Genomic DNA, 21,620 nt, shown 5'->3' on the forward strand with positions numbered 1-21,620 from the left:
CGACTGACTGGTAAACAAATGTAAATAAAATAAATCTGTAATTGTGGTGTATAGACCTACTGCCATCAGTTTTATTTGCTCTGGGCAAAATAGAAGTCCTTTCATGTACTACTGTGTTTAGTATTGGGCTGAGACTGGAACCAGGTAGTATTGATTGGATTCTACCCCAGCTAACAAATTCAAATAAATAAGCTTTTTTTCCTGCATCAGAGGGCTCCTATGAAGGTTTGTAGGTGTAGTGAGAAAATTGAAGTCAGATTGGCCATTGAAGAGCTTGATGTCCTGGATCACATTGGAATGTACGGTTGCTAGTTTATCATCTGATTTCTTCTTGAAGATGGTGGCGTGATAGGCTGAGTTTAACTGAATGGGGGAGTTTATTACACAGTTGCAGGAACCTTTGAGATAAGTTGTCATAGTCTGTGCTGTGGTTGATATTCATTTTTATTTTTGAAGAAAAATGCTCTTTTGTGTTCAGGTCACTGTGGGGGCATTCCTTACAAAAGTTTCTAACAGTAAGGGGCTCTTTAATACTGTATATATGTTGGACATAGAAATGTAAAAGGGTGTTATGATACAGAGAAGAACATGGGTTGATAAGCCGTGAAGTCATTTGGTCCTCTTTGTACCTTGTGCAATTGGATCAGGCATGTGCGACTAGGTTACAGAACATGGTGCAGTATTCAAAATGTGGAGTGACAAGAGCTGTGTAGAGGGGGAATGATTAACTTATTGGCACAGCTGTGAACCTCATAGTGGATCAACTGGACAATGACATAAGGTTTATAGATGCTAAGCTAACACTATATGGATATTATTTGCAAGGCCATCTTCTGCAAGGGCTCCAGGGTCTTTTACTATTTTGTCACTTTGTAATTTTTGCCCATCGCTAGTGTAGAAAGCCAGATGGGAGTTTTGCCAAATGTACTAAAAGGTAATACTGAAATTATCAAAACTGACTATAGAAAAGTAATTTCCCAAAGCTTTTGAAGTTTCTCCGATTTTTGCAGATGAAACAAACATGCTAGTTTTGGAAAGGAAGGGTTTAAGTGTTCGGTATGTACTTTTTGTGTCCTGTAGACTAATAACCCTGTCTGGTCTTTGCAATAACTCTGGAAGCTCTTTCAGCAATAATGGTGCTTTTGCAGCTAAAACGTGTTAGGCATGTTTTACAGAAAAGCAGCTGTCTTTGTTAAAGGTCTCCTTTTACATATGGTATGAGTGACAGTAGGACAGTCGGAAAAGATTAAGAATGTATGTTGGTATCCCATTCTAAACATCCCCGTTGTGTTCAGTCGCTAAAATAGTTGTCCATGTTTACATTCCAATTGTGAACCTGTTTCACAAAAATAAATTCAGTAATGCAATTATTTGATTCATTACTAAAGTAGCAGATTTTTAATATAGGCCAGTTTATCATTAGAAATATATTTTTATGGCTCTGACACTGAAGGGAAGCCTGCCATTTGGCTGGATGATTTACTGAGTATGATAGCTTAATTCAGAAGTGTCATAGGATGTCTGTGTCTGTAAAGAAAATTTTATTTATTTTTTTAAATAATGCTTGGATAGAACATGTGGTGCTAATCTACGTATGTTATGTTTTAATCTACAAAGGATTTAACATATGAACTTGCTATATTAACCTTTTCACATGAATTACCATGGGTTAAGTAGCAGACAAAAACAGAGTTAATTTACTTTCATTTCAGGAATGGATTATTTTAGTAGAATAATCTTTCTAGACCATTTGATCTGTACTTTAGCTCAGTGGTATAAACAGTTGTATAATTTACAACAAAACAAACTGTAGAGAAACAATTTTTAAACTGTGAAATATAAAGGCTTTAACTTAAGCTTCAGGGTTTTTTCACTATCTCAAATCAGTGCACAACCCTGGTAAGCAAATGTAAAATAAAATAAATAAAACAGCAGTTGTGATGTATAGACTGTAACACCAAAGTTTTGACATTTAATTACATAAAGTAATTTTTTGATGTCCACTAAACATAAATAGCCATAGAATTGAAATATAAATGTGTACAGTTGTGTTACCTGCATGAAACCTTTAACTCTCTTGAACATTGTAAGAAACGTGAGCTTCTTGCTACTATATAATTTACCAGTTTTTTGTTCTGTGTTCTGATTATGCCTTAAAAAGCCTAGAAGTTGGCCTGGTGTACAGTTAAGTAAATAATACCTGACTTTAGGATATGTGGACTTCACTCATCCATTTGATGGTATTAAAGGTAATGCTGCAATACTAGGACACTGTTGTGGTCATACCTGGAAAACTGACTAATAGCGAAGGCTTTACATTGATAAGGACATTACAGTGGTAGTGACTGCACATATGTACATACATACAAATATTTCAAGCACGGGCTTTAATGCCCTTCTAGCTTGCCAATATACCAAAACACTTGTTCCCATAATAAGTATCCAGGCTGTTCTTAAAATATCTAAACTAGTACTTGCTTTAATGTAATTTGGTAGTCTGTTCCATGCATCAGCTGCTCTGTCAGAGAACCAATTAGTACACTTCTCATTCCTACAGAATCGTCTACATAGGTTGTCTGATGATTCTCTAGTACTTTTTGATAACCCCAAACATTCACAGAGGTAGTGGTCTCTAAATGCACTATATACCTGAATAAAATCAACTCTTGGATATCTGTAAGAGACAATGTACAAGTTCAGATATTTTAGTTTTTCATAATAACTTTAAATTTTCATATCCATGGATACACTTGGTATATTTCCGTTTTACTCTTTCCACTTTACTCAGGCTTGTTTTCTTATAGGGTTTCCATATTGTCATTCCATACTCAAGTTTGTGTCTAATGTAACTAACAAGCAATGACTTCATTATTTTTGATTTCATAGACTTTATAAATCTTTATACAACCTATAGTTCTATAAATATCATTAACCAGTTGGTTGATATGATTAGAAAAACTCCTAGCTGAAACTACCCATATACTCAGATGTAACTAACAAGCAATGACTTCATTATTTTTGATTTCATAGACTTTATAAATCTTTATACAACCTATAGTTCTATAAATATCATTAACCAATTGGTTGATATGATTAGAAAAACTCCTAGCTGAATCTACCCATATACTCAGATGCTTAAACGAGTCTACAGTTTAATTCACTGTGTGCTGTATTAAATATTCACTTTTTTCAATTTATGCCTACCAAATCTCATATGCTTAGTTTTTGATGTATTTATCAGCATATTATTCTCCTGTGCTCAAATGGCCTATTTAGTCAAGTTATTTTTCAGGCATGCCTTATCTGTAGCGCATGTAATCAGTTTACCCAATTTCAGGTCATCTGAATATAGACTGTAGAACACCTCCGATGAAAAAGTTAGGTCTGAAAGGTGCACACTAAACAAGTAAGGGCCTAGGATAGAGCCATGTGAGACACCCTGACTGTAACCAAGGATTTTGCCTGTCCAGTTGCTGTATAATACTAGCCATGTCCTATTTATAAGCCATGAAGCTATCCATCTTATCAAGAGTACATCAGTACCTAGTTGTACTACTTTATTGATCAGTGTTATAGTAGGGCCTCTTGAGATGTGTCAAATAGAAGTATTCAGAATAAATAAGGAGACAGCAAAAAGGGCAGACATAGGTGGGACTTGGAATGTAGAAGTTGTGTCATTTGCAGACAGGTTAGTGGAGCCCTAGAACAGCCTGTTAGAGAAGATTATGTATACAGGTAAATGGATAGATTCATATCAGATTAGAATGTGGAGAAGTTAAGTAAGGCAGGAAGAAAGGAAGACAGCTGCACATGGGTAAGTTTGAACAGTTGGCCAGTTCCAGTAGGTCATTTATTTATTTAACATTTGTTGACCTGGAAAGTCCAACTAGGACAGAACCTATTTTGAGTGTAGGCCTTAAGAGAAATGCTCTAGACTCATGTCTTTGGAATGTGGGAGGAAACTGGAGTACCTGGAGGAAACCCAAGCGAATGCAGGGAGGACATGTAGACTCTGCACAGAAGACATCACAGACAAGAATCGGACAAGAATCGAACCACTTGCTGTGAGGCAACGATGTTGGCCAGTGTGCCACCCTATTATTATTATTATTATTATTATTATTGTCTTCTGTTAGTAAACTATCAAGATAGCGCTTTATTTTTCACTTTCAACATATGGACGTAGAAGTCAAAATAATGTAAACGTGTGAGTGGGGGGTGGGATGGGATGTGCATGTATCATGTGGAGCGGTAGTGGCTGGTCAGATGTATTGCTGAAATGTAGGTTAGTCAATTTAAAAATGTCAAAGTGTGCAATGTGTGAATGGGAATTTGAGATCATGGATCAAGTGTATGTATGAGTATAGTGTTTGGTAATTTGTCAAAAGAAGTTTGTTGGAGTGGAGTTGTGCTGGAGTATTGTGGATGCAGAAAGGTGAAAGTTTGATTGTAGAATATAAGTGGTTGTTTTGGACTCTAATACCAAACGTTTCTGCATCAGTGAATTGAAATATTTGTGCAGGAGTGTTTGCAGGGTAGGGTTAGTGTAAGGCCTAGGGAAGGATGTGTGCTTAGTGTCAAACCTGTTTTGTATGTGATTTGTGTCTGAGTGTCTAAGTAGTGCTAGTGTTATGGAAAGGGTTTTTCATGGGTGAGATACAGGGTTAGGGTTAGCACACAGTAAGAAAAGGTAGGGGGGGCTTTTTGTTCCCTTATTTACCCCACTTAAATATTCTAACTCTGTGATTGTACAATATCAGCAAAAAGGGCAGATTTGGTTTCACTACAAAACCAAGTATGCCCTGACATTAGGTGATCTTGGATTTAATATTAGAAGATGCGGTATCAGGGGGTACAAGGGACTTCCCTCTTTAAAAAAGTTAGTTTTGACCCAGGTGTATGTGCTTACTGAAAGCATGCAGGTTAGAAAGGAGCTATTACACAGTGGACAATAGTGTTCTTCCCCTGAATTGTACATTTAATGACATGACTTTAGCAGGTGTGCAGCACTGTACGAGTTTTATATGTCTGATACATGACTAAGTACCCATCAGAACACCAGACAACCCTTCTGTGCTTCCATTGTGGTGTTTGTAAAGAGTTTTGCATTGCACTTATTAATGTTAACAAAACATTTGTCAAGAGGTATAAATGTCTCGCACCTAGTGCTAAAATAGTCCATATACTATTTCTTCTTCAGTATAAATTTTTTATTCATTTTTAGATCTTGGAAATTCTTGACATTTATCCACACAAGACTAGTTAATTCAGTAATTTAAAATTAATTTATTAATACTAATTTTGTAACAAGTCTTGCATTGTATGCATTTAAGCTGCTTTACTGCGGGAGTATTGTATATTGTCTTTGTGTTTTGGTGCAGGTCTTGACTGAAGAGAGAGTGAACCAGTTCATCGACCCAGTCAGCAAATGCAAAGAAACAAAAATCAACACCCTTATAAATACTGTGAAGATACTTTCATATTAGTCGTAGTTTCACTCATTGATGCTATATTTACTTTCAGTAAGTGTATGTTGTATACTGCTGTCTGTATTACAGCTGTTTTTGCATGCTCTGATGTATACTGCCTTTGCCTTTGGAGTGGATTTTGACTTTATTTCTGTACTTACTATTTGTTAACCTGGTAAGTGTACTGGTCCTGGCAGAGGGAAGCATATAAAGCTGGATATAATAAAATAACTAAAGCTGGATATAATAAAATAACAATGTAACAATCATAATAGAAAATATAAAGACTGTGATACATTGTCTTCAGTGTAATGAGATGGTTATCTTAATAGGAGAATAAACACACGTTTATACACAGTGTACATTAGAACAGCACTGATTTGTATGTACCATTTACAGTAGGTGCATAGCACTACATATGGAGGCGCTGAAAGGGGCGGCACCTCTTACAATGGCAGGACTTCCCTTTTGCAGTGGCTGGAAAATGAGAAAGAATGGCCGTTTAGTTTAAACAGCAGTGAACAAGGAAACCAACATGACAATGGCTGAACAGCTTAGTATTTTGGAAGACCTTACTTTAAGGTACCGCAAGTTGCAGGTTGAAAACACATATTTAGGGGAATGCACTCGGACAGAGCGAGTTCCAAAGGGGCTCAGGATGTGGAAATTCCCCTCAGGACTGGTAAGGGATTCTCTTTTACATAAAGAACTTATAGAACTGTTTAAGAATGCTCAACTGTTTACTCATGGGCAATATCAGAAAAATGGCCGAGTTAGTCGAGCAGATTAAAATTGTTGACAATAACATACACAAAGATTTATTGTTTGAATCCAAAACACTTGATTATTTTAAAATGTTTAACAGAATTGATTGCACTGTGAATGATATTAAAGATCGTAAGAACCGTAAACTGGCAAGGGATGAAGGGAAGTATCCCTTTACCCCCTTTAGGACATATAAGAAATGGGAGAGATGTTACAAGTACTAGCCAGGAGGTATTTGAACCCAGGAAGTAGAAATACAAGATGTTGCTTATACACCAGACCCTTTAGAATACCCCCCGAGGAGGTCAGAGTGACTGAGGAACCAGAGGAGGGGGGAGAGGGGTATTACCCAAACAACCAGAACCAGTACAACAGCAACAAGAGGGCTTGGGGGGGTTCGAGAATGAATTACACACGGAAAAGGAACAGATAGATGAAGTGATACCCTATAAGATTATTTGTAAGAAAAACTGTGACTTTAAAATATATACAATTACAGTAACGTAGATATAAGTGAGCAACTGGCAGATGTTTGAAAAAGGTCTGTCCTTTGTGCCTAACAAAAATGCCACTTTATATGAAGCTCTTATTGATTTAAAGCTTTACACTAGAAAGTTTAACTTGGATTTTTATTTTAAAGGCACAAAAGTGATAAAAGAAGGAAAGAATATATGTAAGAAAACAAGTGTATTTAACCCCCCATTACACCCCACTGTTCAAATATTTGAAAAAATGTGTGAGAAGGATATTAGGAACATGATGAATGTTAAGAGAAATGGTAGAGAGGAGATGAACATCACAAAGGAAGAAATGGATATGTTAAAAGACATTTGTGGTAACGCTGACATCAGGGCAATGAAGCCCACTAATGGAGGGGGCCTAGTCATCATGAACCAAAATAGCTATGTAAATAACATGCTAACCATACTGTATACTGATACCTATGATGAAATAAGTGTTAATGAGAAAAACATCTCCTATAGGAAAGTATTTGACTTTGGAAGAGTTAGTACTGAACCATGAGATTACACCTGAGGAACATTCATATATGGTGGTAAAGCATCCAAAAATACCCGCAATGTTTGGTGTCCCAAAGATCCACAAGGACCTTCGGGACCTCCCCTCTTAGACCTATAGTGGATGCAAGAGCTTCAAAAACATATCCTATAGCTAGGTTTATTGATAGTTGGCTAAATGTACTCAGACTGCCCATGGATTTTAAAGGATTCCTGGGACTGCTTAGGTAAAATAACCAACGACAAATACTGTGATTTAATCTTCGCCACCATTGATATAAGAGATTTATTTTCAGCGATTCCACCCAACATGGGCATTGAGTGGTTTTATAGCTTCCTGTGCCAAGATTTTAATATTAGCCATGGACGCATTCTCACCATTAGGACTTTGATGGAGTTGGTCTTAGATGCGAACATTATTATTTTTGAAGGACAACTTTTTCGACAGTGCAGGGGGGTAGCAATGGGGGCAGCTTGTGCCCCCATATTCGCCAATATTGTCTTGGCATTTTGGGAGAAGGAAATTGTGTTTTAAAGTATATTTACTGATTATTGGATATTTTATGGTCGTTTCTTGGACGACATCATTGTTTTCTGGAAAGGAAGTGAGGGGAAATTGCATAATTTCCTGAAATTTATAGAGCAGAACACCGAATTTCTGGAATTCACGAGTACTATTGCATGGGATACAGCCCATTATTTGGATATCACACTACAAAAAAACAGGAACATCAAACAATTTATATCCAATATTTTCAGAAAACCCACATATTCCAACACCCTCCTGCACTTCGATAGTTGCCATCCACTGTCACAGAAAAAATCCATAGTAAAAGGGCAAAGGGTTAGGATAGCAAGAATGGTATCAGAACAGGATGAATTTGTACATCAGTTGAATATATTAAACATGCTGACAAAGAGAGGATACCCAGAAACATTTGTGGATGGGATACTGAAGGAAGTTACAGCAAAGAGAGAGAATGGACATTTTATTTCTCTGCTAGGGAAAGCATAGAGTAGTGAAGAAGTGGTTGTACACAATGAAGGGAACACTTCAGTAAATCAGGTATTTAAATTTAACAACCAGTTTTACAATATTAAATGGATTTTAACACACAACTGGCACATATTCAGTGTGAACCCAGAACACTTTGACTTGGTAGGAACATTCCCCAAAATTGTCTATATAAAAAAGACACCAGCATAAAAATATGATGGAAACCTATAGAAAGATGAATGCAAGGACGGGGGGCATGGTAAAATGTGGATTTTGCATGCAATGCAAATATATCCTGGAAGGCAAGGAGGTATATATACCCAAGTATGGTGTTATATACAAGTTCACGTGCAGCAGTAAGGGAGTTGTATATCTAGACAAGTGCTCCCTGTGTCCATGTTTTTACATAGGAAAAAACATCAATGCACTGAGAACTAGAATCTACCACCATTATTATGACATTGGTAGGAATGAAACAAAAAATGCCCTAGCTGCACATATTGGCTTGCGTCCAGGACACAGTCTCAGGTTCACTGTCATTGAGCAAGTCACTTTAGGTGAAGGGGGGACCCCTGAATGAATATCTAGAACTGAAGGAGCTCAGATGACAAATGAGAACCAACGCCTCTGTCTCAGTGGAATTTCTATTAGTTCTATTTTAAAACTTAAAGCAGAATTTTATATGCAAGTGTTTTATACAGGATGATGTCATGTAGTAATTTTAAGTAGTTATTTGTATTTATGTATGAATTCACTTTTTGTATATAGGAAGTGATGCCATTTTATGTGATTTAAGACCATGTATAAAAGATGAGGTTTTGTTACAATGGTATTCTGATGAAATTTCTATCGTGAGACGAAAGCTCTCAATCAATAAATCGGTTGTGGATCTTACTGGCTTCTATCTGGCTTTTTATATCAGTTTGTGGTTGGTGTGTGCTTTTTATATAGTAGGCAAGTTATTGAAGAAGGTTATGCTAAGGTTTATTGTTCTGTTGTACTCCACCATTGTCCCTGAAACAGTTGCACATGGCTTCTTTTTTTCTTTGACTTTAAAAGGGTTTTTGGATCAGCTCACATGTCTAGTTAATAAACACAAGTAAATATATAAATAACTAAAATCATCTTGCCCCTTAAAATAAATTCCATGCAGATTATTCTGTGTGTCATTATACTCTCACTACTGACACCCCATTTACTAACAGCAAAATTGTAGTCTGGTCATGGAGGACAGTCCAGGGACTGACACTCAATCTAAAGTTGAGGAAAAAAATGAACTTGCAGTGTTTGACCTGTAGCAAAGTTCTTCAAAAAGTTAATAATACACTAAATCGATTACTAAGCTTACAGCCACCTATTCCATTGACAAGCTCTGCAACATCACCCAGTACTGATGGGAAATTAACAAAGTTCCCCTTAATTACATTTCTCCATATATTCCCTGTGAATATTTGCTATTATACAGTCATCCAGACTTTATTAATCAGAACCATAGAGTCTCTCGGCAATCTATCCTCACCCTTAGCTGTTCCTGTTTTTCCATCAGCCACTGTGACCTGAAAAGAGTAGAGAAATTTTCTTGGTGCCATGGCCAAATTTTCCCTAGTTAAGTACCACTTTGGGTCTCCCGTGAAAATAGGCAACATGACTATTAGGAAAAACGCAGTCAACAAAATGTAAAACACAAAAAAATGGAATAAGCATCACTGTCATGATGACAGTGGTCTCTGGCTGACTAAATTTGCAGATGGTTGCAAATTAGGAGCTGTCATTGACAAATGTTCTCTAGGAGGGGCTGACACAGACATACAACTGGTGTCAGAGCCATGGACTAGAACTAAATGCCAAGAAATGCATAATAGTATCCTTTGGGAAGTCATTTACCTTTGGTAACTATTGTATTAACACACCCCTTAGAGCTGACCCAGAAGTCAGGGACTTAGGGACACACATATTAATCTAGCCTTTAACCATCACATGTCTACAGTAGTGAGGAAATCATTCTATGTTGCACAACTTATAAACAAAGGTATGGCATCTAAGTCCAAGGAAGTCCATTGTTCCTCTGTATTCTGCCTTCATCAGACCTACCGTTAAGTACAATGCCCGCTTTGCTATGTACTTAACAGGCATATCCAACAATTGGAACGTCCACAGAGGTTCCTCACTAAAAGAATACAGGAAATAAGTAAAATGTCCTATGCAGATGGCCTCAAGGCCCTATCCCTGTATTCTGTCTCCTACAGGCTTTTGAGGGTAGATCTATGCCTGGCATGCAGGGCATTGTCAGACCCCACTCTGATGGACCTCATGCATATCCAAAAAACAAACAGCACCAAAATTATCCATTCTAAAGACTTAAATCTTGCCAGTGATATAAACAGGTATGTATCCCAGAGACTACCCCATCTATGGAATAGACTCTCCATCCATGTGAAGCAGAGTTCATTCCTAACCCAATTCAAGTGCAACTTGGAGAATTGGATGGGAAACAGGAGATTCATCCCTGGCTTGGCAGCTATGTCTCTAATGGATACAGGCAACCTGTAAGTGGTTAATCTCCCAGGCTCCTGTTTGTAAATATTTCATCTCCCAAACCCCTGCTTACACTTTTCAAGAGTATCAGGACTTGTCAGAGATTTGGGATGCATGGCTAGGCTTGAAAATGCCCTTGTGGTTGTTAGCCTAGCAAACACATATGAACATATAAACCTATGGCATAGCTGCAAAATTGATAGAAAACACAATCACACACAAAGAATGCATGCAGAAAATAAACACACTGGAGCTTTGGTAGTTGGCATCAACCTTATTGTATTACGAGTGTAACAAAGTAAATGCTGGCCCAGAGACACACACACACACACACACACACACACACTTGCAGTGGTATTTTAAAGTAAAGTTTGCCAAATGAATGCCGCATTTACACTGCAACAGATCTGTACAAGGGTGTCTGGTGCAATTTGAGCTTCATGACTGCTCCCCAGCCCCCCCCCCCCATCCCCTAGCACCTCTGCAGCCCAGTGTGCCAGAAAGTCTATGGTATTTGGTGGAAACTGTAAACGTTAATCTAAAGTAAGCTTGCATTACTTGTCACCTTTTTCTTGTTTTGCAGATGTCTGTCCTGACTGCCTGATGATCAACTCCCCATAAACCCATTCATTCTCCATCTTTGGGCCAAGGGTTAATCTGGAATGGCCATTTAAGTAGCCATCAGGGATGGTTGAACTTTTAATTGCAAGCCCTACCCTGTATGGATACCTGGTTTGTGAGTGAAGGGGGTGTGCAAAGGGCCATATGTACTGGCTGCCCCTCACTTCCTTTAGAGGAATTACCAGCAAGTAGCCTTGCCCCCTCAGACCCCATAAGAGAAATTGCATCACCTTTTATGCTCACAGAGTACTCTCACCCATGCTATCCCCACCTGTAAGAGTTGAGCAGGCTACACCCCTTTATTCCTATCCTGGGCTGTTTGACTCCTCCATTTTTAGGGCCTCTAATCAACCCCCAGTCTCCTGGATAATAGTTGGTGGTCCATTTCCTGTGGACCAGTACATATGCATCTGGTGGTCCTTGTGCACACTGATACATGAAGTTAATATATACACATACCCACACACGTGCATATGCAATGCACTGTTTGCAACAGAGTGGAAGTAACTAACTATGGGGCTTCTCCATAGTTTCATAGGTTAATAGGATGCTACTAGGCTATTGACCTGAGGATCTTTACAAGCCTGGCCGTTAAATCCCAATATAATACTAGATGAGAGATGTCATGTATGCCCAAGGTTTTACTAGCAAGGACTACCCATGTCTAGGAGAGAAGCCGGGGCAATCACCCAAAAGAGCAGAAACTCAACTATTAAAATAAAAATGAAAAACTCCACCAAACCTGTACAGAACGGTAACACTAGACAAACTTTATTAACAGAAAAAGACTAAGCGCTTTCACCCTGTAGCTCCCAGGGCTTTATCAGAGTAACTGTTAAAATTCAAATGTAAGCTTAAGTAAACTTCTTAACAGTCACATGGTCAATGCAATAGAGAAGTAAATGAATACTTTTTTTTAAAAAGACAGTACATCAGAATGAGCAAAGTGCTGTGTTTAATAGAAATCACCTTTAAATATACATATAGATGTATATTAATTCACTTATAGCAAATTGTTTTAAAATGCTTGTGCTAATAAAATAAATATATTGTATAACTTATTTAAAAATGCTGATTTTAAAAAATGTTGGATAAAAATGTTAAATATAAAATACACACTGGTTACACTACATAATACCTACATTGTACTTTATATATTTATTGTATTTAGGGAACCAAGGAACCAGAATAAACAGACCTTAAATATTTTCAGATCTCCAATGCCCTTAATTTATATTCATTACTTTAATTAAGAAGTTTACTTAAGCTTGCATTTGAATTTTAACAGTTACTCTGAAGCCATGGGAGCTACAGAGTGAAAGCGCTTAGTCTTTTTCTGTTAAAGTTTGTCTAGTGTTACCATTCTGTACAGGTTTGGTGGAGTTTATTTTTGTTTTTATTTTTATTTTACTAAGCTGGGGCAATCCCCTGGAGAAATTTATGGTTTCTTTTCGCTTAAACAGGGTCATGGAGGTGCTCTGCTTGATATGAATTGGAAGCCTATTCCTGAGGAGTGGCAACCTCTAAGAGATGTATCTGTCTCTCCAGCAGGTCCTGTTTATATCACAAGCTAGACTGAGGTCCGTGGAATAGGTGACTCTGGTCTCATTAGACTTACAGATGTACAGCTTTTCCATTAGATTTGGGTCTGAGATAGCCCTGTAAACCAGACATAAGTTGCCTCTAAGTAGTCTATATGCTACTGAGTACAGTGACAGTGACTTCAGTCTGTCCATATAAGACATGTGCTGGAGACCCTGAATTTTTTTAGTTGGAAATCTGTGAGGTCTCAAGTTGCTGCAGGTGTCTGGTAGGGTAAATACTAAAGAGAGCATTATATTCAATAATAGGCCTGATGAGGGATGAGTACAAGGGAGTTATAACCTCTTTTGCTGCTGAGGTGATGTCTTTGCTAATCAGGTGAGTGACGTAGAAAGCTTTCCTCACCACAGTAGACACATGGAGGTCGAAGTTGAGGTTACAGTCAACTTATGTTCCCTGATATCTCACTACTGAATTGGTACTTGGGGTACTTTGGGTATTCTTTATTTTATAATCAGAAGGGATATTGTTTTTACTGAAAGGCATGATGATGCATTTTTTAGCATTTAGTTTAAGACCATGGCTTTGGCACCAATCACTGGTCTGTATAAGCCTCTTTTGAAGTACATTGACATTGTTAGGGGATTCAGTGATAGTGCCTAATTTTCAGTAATCCACAAACTTGGTTAGCCATAGCTCCATTTTGTCCTGGACTTCTGAGAAGTATATGTCAGAGGGGGTCCAGCACTGAGCCTTGTGGGATCCCACTGGTGACAGGTCTGCCTGTAGAGGTAAAATCTCCCACTTTAACTGAGTGTTGTTGATTTGTGAGCCAGTTTGCAACCTACCTGACAACATAGGGGTTGATATTCAACTGGGTTAGTTTGTCAATGATACCTGAATGTGGGATAGTGTCAAAGGTCTTGGCCAAGCCAAGATAGGCTGTGTGCATGGTTTTGCCCTCCTCTATGGCTCTGGTAACATTCTTGAAGACGTCCGCCAGGTTTAGCAGGCATGACCTGCCCTTGACAAAACTGAACTGGAATGGCTCTAGGGTTTGGATGTCACCTATATCCTTATTTATGAGGTCCACGATGATCTGTTCCATTGCTTATAGATGAGGCTGGTTAAACTTATCTATCGTTGCCCAGGTCTGTTGCCAAGCCGCCCTTGTGGAGGGGGATAACAGTTGGTGTTTTCTATTCATTGGGGACAAAGCCAGTACTGAATATAGTGCCTAATGGAGTAGCTAGCTCTTGTTTTAAAACATTAATGCATCCCGGAATGCCATCTGGTCCCATGAAGGCTGTGTTCTTAGCCTTGGAGAGAGCATTGATGACTTGCTCTTTTGAGATGCAGGAAGGAGGAGATGATGAAGACATGGTTTGTGGTACACTTGGGGTGGGGGGGTGGGGGGGGTAATTTTCATCAAACTTGTCTGCTACCAGGTTTGAATTTCTGTAAGGTCAGTTTGTGTGATGCCATCCACAATTAGTTCAGCATACATCCGAGTCCTACCTTTTAGGTTGCAGACGTAGCTGAAGAAAGCCTTATGGTTATCCTTGGCTATGGTTGCTAAATTTTTCTCATAGTTGCCCTTTGAAGATTTTATGAGTCTTATTTGATTGTTTAGGCTGAGGAAGGTACTCTTCCAGTTCTGGGATCTCACTTTTGTATTTTTAGACAGCAGCTTCTTTCTCTTATTGTATAATTTATTAATGCTAGATGTCCACCAGGATGGTTTGTTTTTTTCTTGAGGAGCTTGCTTTAATTCTATCCAGCATGGCTGTGTCTATACATTTGTGTAGGTCACCTTGGCATAGCCGTCATTGCCATCTGGGGAAACTGGAGCTTGGAAGTTGCTTATAGCTTCCTTTAGGAAGGTATAGTTAGCTTTGGTGAAGTTATTTTTAGCCTGACTTGTCCTTTGGGGAGTTCTGGTGCTATATTTCTTGGAGGTACAGGCCAACACGGAAGGACTGTGGCTGACCAAGTTCGCAGATGACTGCAAACTGGGCGCCATAATCGACACTCCAGCTGACACAAGCATCCTCCAAAAGGTCCTTATAGAAACAGATAACTGGTGCCAGAGCCATGGCCTCAAGCTAAATGCCAAAAAGTGTATAGTCATCCCCTTTGGCAAAAACAAAGTGCCCACAAATTACCACATAGGTGGTAATCCATTAAGTACAGAAGAAGTAATTCGGGACCTGGGGACCCAAGTTGATAGCAATCTCTCATTTGACAACCACGTGGCCAAAGTGGTTAGAAAAACATTTTATATAGTCCACCTAATCATGAAGGGATTCACATCTAGATCAGGGGAGGTCATCGTGCCTCTTTACTCATCCCTCATCAGGCCCATAATTGAGTACAATGCCCCTTTTGGGATGTACCTTACCAGACACCTGCAGCAACTGGAAAGACCCCAAAAGTACCTCACCAAGAGGATCAAAGGGCTCAGATGCCATATGCTGCCCGGTTAAAGAAACTCCAGCTCTGCTCAGTGGCATACCGCCTGTTCAGAGGCGATCTGTGCCTGACGTATAAAGCCATGTCCAACCCGGAATTAATGGACATGCGACACCTCATAAAATCCAAATCCCATCGAGCTACGCGCTCGAGAGACTTGAACCTCAGCACTGAAATAAATAGGACATGCTGGAGGGACAGATTCATAACCCAGAGGCTCCCTTCACTCTGGAATAAAATCCCAGTCCAGGTTAGGCAGAGTCCCTCATTGACTCTCTTCAAGAGGAATCTTGATGAGTGGATGGGAGATCGTAGGTTTACCCCGGGTATCACTTCTGTGTCACTGTTAGACAGAGGCACAGTATACTAACCTCGAAAAAGGGCATAGCAAAATAAATTTAAAATGGGTGGCGAAAGCCAAACACATTCTGGCTAGGCTTATAAATGCCCTAGGGCAGATAGCCTAGTATGAACCTATTGCTACTTCAAAAATGGCTGATTTCATGGTCAGATTTAACCAGTGTGGATCCTACACTTGAGACATTGCATCTGTCAGTCATATTGGTGAGGACCAGGTCTAGAATACTGGAGTCCCTTGTGGGGTGGTGCACTATTTGTTTCAGGACATTTGAGTTTAACAAAATCTAGGAACATTTCTGCAAGTAAATTTGGGCTCATAGTTTCCCAATTAATGGAAGGGTAGTTGGTCACCCATGACTAGGGTGTTAAAGTTATACCTTAATTGTCCCAAGTAGGTCTAAATAAGCTGTGTTGGCATCTTGGTTTATGGAAGGGGAGTGTAACTGACAATGACCTGAAGTGGGGTCTTGCCTATGGTAATTTGGACTTGAGTAGCTCCATAGAGTTTTCTTGTTTAACCAGTCTAGAGGTGTAATTATCTTTAATGAAGATAGATCCACCTCCTTTCGTTCTCACACCTTCAATTTGCAGTCTTAAAGTGTGGAAGGCATTGTAGCCTTGCAAGGCTAAGGGTAATTTCTGTGGCCCTGAGCCAGGTTTCTGTGACTGCACAGATGTCAACATCTTCCAGGGAGAGGAGTGCTTCCAGAGAGTGCCGTTTCTGATTTAAACTCTTGTCATTTAGCTGCATGACCTTTAGTTTCTTTGTGTTTGATATTTTCACATTGGGAATTTTGTTGTGACCTTGCCTAAAAAAAGGCATTATGGGGAGGTAAGTGCCTCAGCCGGCAACCGAAAGCCTAGAGCTGCCATGTGAAGACCCTCTCTGGCAAGGCAGCATAGTCTATCCACCATGTCATCCCAGGCTGACAGGAACTGGATCTCCTTAGAATGATACTAGACACTAAGGCAACTATTGAATTCAGTCATTTTCTGCTTATATTGTGGTATCATCCTAGGTGAGAGTAAAATGCTGCTCAAAGCTAGGGACATGCCTGCCTGGGACACATTCAGAGAGCTCAGTCATGTCTCTCTTCATATAGTCCAGAGAAATATGTTTCAAGTCATTCACACCAACATTAACTATGATGTACGTGTTGAGAGACCTGAGTGCATGTGTGATCTGATGAATCCTTGCACCAGACAAGTAGTTGACTGTAACCTCCTCCTTGTTCAGTCTGGTGAGTGGGGCTTCTGTATGTCTCGCTATAGGGTCACATGTGAGTAAACCATTTGGAATAGCTGTGCATTGCCTGCAAGGCTTATTTGGTGAGACACAGGTACTAGTGTTTTTATTGGCTGCTTTGGGTGTTGTGGTTGGGTATAGCATAGTCTTTGGTGTTTGGGTAGGTTTCTGGAGAATACCTCTCCATATGAAGGTTTATGTGTTGGATGCATATTATGAATAGGAATTGTGATGTGTGAGCTGACAACACGTTTAGTATTGCTGTTCTGGGCATGAGAGAGCAGTGATTCCAGGTTTAGTGCACGATTATGTCTCGCAAATTGTACTTTAGTGATTTAGGAGTAAGGCATTGCCAGTGTACATGAAGCAGTCCCTACATTGCCTCAAAAAGCCCATGTCCATCAGGCTGGCTGGAGAAACAGAGGGAAACTGACAGTCCATAATGCAAGGTTTGAAACTGGTGTCTCAGCAGATAAGGAGAAAAAAGATGAAGGTGTCAGACAGGGAGCTGTTTTAGGGTGACTAACCTATGGGGTGTACACTAGAAGTACTATAAAAGAGGGGATCTGTAGGGTCTGATGATAGGTAAGAGGTAAAATCTCTGCTGGGTGGTTCACTGAACAGCTGAGAGCTATCCTTGAACTGCTGAGCTAGACAGTGGCCACTTCTAAGGGGAAATATTTCTACTGGCACTTTTGTGTCTCTAACTGCCAAGAGTCACCCCCTCTGCAGTGAGGTGCACTGCATGCATGCGAGATCAAAGCAGCTAATACAAAGAAACCAACGAAAAAACTCAAACTGAGCCCTGCACCAATAAAATATCCAAACTGAGCCCTGAACCAGTAACCTTCAATTAGACAGTCCTACTGTACGCTCCTGCCAGGAGGGTACTGGTGGCTTTTCCAAAAAAAAAAAGATATGCTGATTTTTAATGTTTAGTCTACAAACAGAACTGAATTCAACCAGTCTGAATCCAGTCCATACTATGGCCAACAGAAGTGCAGTGGAACAAAAGAAGAAAAGCAGGATATTTTTTTTAATTAAACAACGGTGTAAAAAGCAGCACAGTTTTCATGAATTAATAATAGCAACAGAATAAAACAGCAGAAACAGGTATTTTCTTAAATTAAGTAAAAACAGCAGTTGGTGTGAAATACAGTCAAAGTGCAACACATGTAGAAGCAAAATACAGTGCAATGCAGCTTCTTAAACATTTCAACTCTGATAGTCACACCAGCAATCACAGCGAAGAAGCAGGGCCACATAGAGATGCTGCAGTCTCAGGCTTACCCTGAATGAGAACCTGCATAAAAATGTATAAAACTGACTATTTGCTATTGGTGGGGCATAAACACCTAATCTAGTGCTAACTGCCATTTGCATAGCTTGCCAAAGACAGAGAGCCCACCGTACTGCTCATCTGCATGAGGAACGTTTTTCATTCTGTTACTTTTTGTTCCACACTAAAAGGTTATGAATGTATTGTAGCTTTTTTAACAAATATCCATGATAAATGAGTCACATTAATTCTTCAAAAAAAGAACATATTTTAACCATGCCTTGAGCTTCCTAGTCGAATGGGGGTGGGGGGGAGTGGAAGAAAATCACTGGTATCTGCTGCAGCCTGGCACCTCTGGCACCTGGGGAAGCAGTCCCATCTACTTTACACTCTCAGTGCATCAGTATTCCCAAGGGACAGTCCATTTTTCCTAGCTGCGACCTATTCCTCGATGCTCTGACTTCCATCTTGGTACACATCCACTCAGTTATTTCTAATGCAGTTATTATGCCTGCTCTTGACCTCCTGGATCTGGATGAAAAAGAAGTATACATAGTAGTGGAATGGCTAGTTTTGTTACTGCAACCTTTTGCATTAGCTACAACACAGGGCTTGCACTTCACTGTAGGTGAAGGGTATTACCACACGCACTCAACCTGTATTAGCTGACACAGCTAGTAAGATGGGCTATATATTACACTCTGTCCAGGCTTAAATCTTTAGTTTGATTTTTGATTCCGCAGTGATCCTGCATTTATTGCTAACATTGTCTCCAGTTGAGTAGATACCCTTGTTCATTGCTTAAACTCTGTCTTCCTCTCCAACATATCCAAAAATATTCCAGTCTGATCTCTTGAGTGCTGCTAGACTTCAGACTGTCTTCTCTTTTCATCAACGTTATGCTGAGGGGCTACAGCACAGATTCTTGAAGGCATGTGATATCTTATCAATTACTTCCACACACTTTTTAAATTCTCTTTCACCAATCGCATCATGTACTCTTTCTGGAAGCCCACTACTCTCATCTCCACCCTTAAAGCAGCTTCAGGTCCCCCTGCTGCTACCTATCACCTTGCTATCTCTGCTAAGCAAAAAATTGAAATTTTCTTCTTCAGTAGATTACTTTAGGGTTACCACCTGTCCCACTTTGCGAGGGACAGTCCCTGTTTGGGCAGTTGTGTCCTGCAAAAAAATTGTAAAAATGGCAGATGTCCTGAGATTTTAGGGCAAAATTATTTCCTATATTTTATGTAATAGCTGCATAAAACAGTTATTCTGTATCTGAAACAACTTAAATGCTACAAGAATAAGCTTTTATTTAGGCAAAAAAGTGAAGTTTTGTCCTTTGTACTGGCCGTGGGTATGTTTTGGGCTGCAAAATCTGATGTTTGCACCACAATTGTCCCACTTTGGGAATTTGAAAAGGTGGCATCCCTAGATTACTTCAGCCTAACTAGCATGTTGTGTGAATTATGTTATGTCTTGTACAAAGAGTATAGCACTTCTATTGATTTTGTCTTACTGACCAGCAAGTTAAAGGGAAAGGTTTGTGTTGATATCAGTGAAAGCTGTCAACTTTAGGTTTTATCTAGACATCCTAGCAGACCTTAAAACATGTGACTCTGTCAGCCTGATGGTAAAGTGTTTCTCCAGGTAAACTGAAACATTCAGGAAGAGTAGTGAGAGTAAAAGCTTTAAAAAATCCCCCCCTCCCCCCCGCAAAAAAAAAAAAATCTCCCAAGGGTCTGTCCTAGGTCTTCGGATTTAATGTTGTAAAATACTACTACAGGTACCTCACATCAGGCTTGACGCTTCCCCCAAAAGATTTGGTATCCCTATGTTTTTATGCTGCTGTTGACCTTGAGAAATGTGGTGGGAACTGAATTTATATTGTCCAATTATTACTGCAGGTTCCAGTTGCTTGAACATATCTTTGCTCATTTTAATTACTTCAAATGTTGAGGTTTTTGCATATCTTTATGGGAAAGGATCCCATTCTTGAGTCAGGGTATAATTAAAGTTCATGAATTCAGTATTGCTTCATATCTTGATGTTGGCCAAAAGTGCTCTTCTCAACACCCACCTGTCCAGAATATTTGGCCTGTCAGCATGTGTATGCACAGGCAGTTTTATACAATGTAAGTTGTGTAGATTCCCTGTCATCCTAGATAGTGTGAATCACAGATTTGTCCTATTCCACATCCCCAAACATGACTGTATCAAAAATGGTGATGATGACATTTAACTTGTTCCTTAGGAACAATATTTCAAGGTGGGTAACATCTAGTTAGGGTAACATAGTGGCTCAGTAGTGTTGCTACCTCCCAGCTCTTGGCTGCCTGGTTCGATTTCTAGCTGGGTGCCTTCTATGTGCAGTCTGCCTTTACTTACTGTATCTGTATGTGTTTTGCCAGGTACTTCATTTTCCTCTTAGATGTCAAAGATATGCCACTAGGTTAATATATATATATATATATATATATAATTTCATTGAAGTGCACTTACGCGTTAGTGGGACACTACTAACATATTTTGAAATAGTGTAATTTTGATCTACGGTAGTAGAACTATACATATATTTTTCCTATGATCTTGGCAAGTGGGAGTACTTTTGCTTTTAGTTTGTTGCATATCAGGGTATAGGAACCTTAGGAAGAGATATGATTGTGGCATGTTTGAAGCTTGGAGGAATTATTTTAATGGATAATGGCTTGGTGAGTTTTGACCTTCCTATTTGCAAACCTTAAGGTGTAAAAAATGTATAAGAAGGTTGTAGCTGTAGTGTTTTGTCTATCTTTATTTCATATCTGGATCCATTAACAGGTTGCTTGATATTCCCAGATTTAAAGGGGCTATAAGTAAACCCCATATCTGACTGCTTTTTTGTCTGCAACAAAAATAATGTTAATATTGTTTATTTCCAGATCTCATGCAAGAAACTGTGTGTGTGCGCATATATATATATATATATATATATATATATATATATATATATAAAAATATATATAAAATGTTGTTGTTGATTGTCTTTTTCCCAATAAGGGGTCACCACTGCGGGAACTCCGGTCCGCTAATGATTGGCAGTAGAATTTTATGAAATGCCACGGTGCCAGCTCAACACCCAACCTTCAACGAAGGCATGACCATTTACGCATGGATGTCTTTTGAACCCTACCCAACCACAGGGAGGACATGCAGGCTCCACACAGAAGGCATTCCCAAGCTAAGCCGGGAATCGAACAGGAGAACCTCTTGTTGTGAGGTAACAACGCTACCGCTGTACCACCGCGGTATATATTTATATATATATATATATATA

At 39.2% G+C, this 21,620-nt stretch overlaps 1 protein-coding gene across 1 annotated transcript in view; it reads left to right on the forward strand.

The window, feature by feature from the left end:
* The window catches only part of IL13RA2 (interleukin 13 receptor subunit alpha 2), an 899,966-nt gene that overhangs the window by 29,663 nt on the left and 848,683 nt on the right, over positions 1-21,620 (forward strand). Inside the window, exon 2 of the mRNA XM_044057461.1 lies at positions 5,382-5,522. The gene's annotated coding sequence lies outside the window, so the exon portion shown is untranslated. The remainder of the gene's footprint in view (positions 1-5,381; positions 5,523-21,620) is intronic.

This window comes from Protopterus annectens, chromosome 15.part0 (assembly GCF_019279795.1).
Source record: "Protopterus annectens isolate FY-2018-M chromosome 15.part0, PAN1.0, whole genome shotgun sequence".
Classification (NCBI taxonomy): domain Eukaryota; kingdom Metazoa; phylum Chordata; order Ceratodontiformes; family Protopteridae; genus Protopterus; species Protopterus annectens.